The sequence below is a fragment of the Morone saxatilis genome, unplaced genomic scaffold, assembly GCF_004916995.1.
Source record: "Morone saxatilis isolate NCDOM2014 unplaced genomic scaffold, NCSU_SB_2.0 Contig14, whole genome shotgun sequence".
Classification (NCBI taxonomy): domain Eukaryota; kingdom Metazoa; phylum Chordata; class Actinopteri; family Moronidae; genus Morone; species Morone saxatilis.
Window position 1 is genome coordinate 746000 of NW_023339696.1, and position 1055 is coordinate 747054.

Genomic DNA, 1055 nt, shown 5'->3' on the forward strand with positions numbered 1-1055 from the left:
TCCATGAACCTGTGAGACGAGAAAGCACAGAAACTCTGGGGAAGAAGGTGAAGTTATGTGCGGATAGAGTAGATAGATCGTGGTAGATAGATGATAGATTAGAACGTACGAATAGATAGAGTTAATGATAGATGTAATAGGACTTTATTAATCCCTGGAAGGGAAAGGGTCGTCATAGCAGCCAGGTACAATAAAATACAATAAAATACAATAGAATAAAATACAACAATAGAATAAAATTGTTAACTTTATACAGTAACAAATATTCCGGACTTGTATAAAGAGAGACTTAGACTTAAGACAGAACTTGACTTATTCCTTTCAACAGAAGCTGAACGACTACTTCTCCGTTACTATGGATCGCTATATGAACATGGTGATAAGGCTGGGCGTCTCCTCGCTCACCACTAAAAGCCAGACAAGCATCCAACCAAATTATCCAGATTAGAGATGAGTCAGGCACGGTAATGACCGACCCAATTATATGAATACCTCATTCAATTTATTTTACCATCAATTGTATAAATCTGAATCCCCCGGCGATAACACCCAAATGGACGCCTTTTTTCAAAAACTAGAGTTTCACCCAATGACAATCAGACACTGGACGCTCCTTTAACACTTCCTGAGATAAAAGAAGCAATAAGCTCAATGAATAGTGGCAAATCACCGGGCCCTGACGGGTACCCCGTTGAGTTTTATAATCGATTTTCTAACCAGCTGGCCCCTCTACTTCTGGAGATGTTTAACTATTCATACAGTCATGGCTCTCTACCACCCACCGTAGTATAAGCCTCCAGTTCCCTCATTCATAAAAAAGACAAAGACCCTCTAAACTGCGCATCGTACAGGCTGATTTCCCTCCTACCTGTAGATGTGAAAATACTTGCGAAAATTTTAGCTTGTCGCTTGGACAAGCTAAAATGTCAGAAGACTTCTCGGCGTCATTCATACTCCATCCTCTCCTACAGATCCGGAGGTGGTTATATCACTTGACGCCGAGAAGGCCTTCGATTGGTGCACTGAGGTCCTCTTGGTGCACTGAGCTCCTCTCT

The 1055-nt window shown here is 41.5% G+C and overlaps 1 protein-coding gene across 1 annotated transcript in view; it reads left to right on the top strand.

Moving 5' to 3' along the window:
* The window catches only part of zgc:158403 (tetratricopeptide repeat protein 39A), a gene marked incomplete at its 5' end in the record, with an annotated part of 767589 nt that overhangs the window by 321919 nt on the left and 444615 nt on the right, over positions 1-1055 (top strand).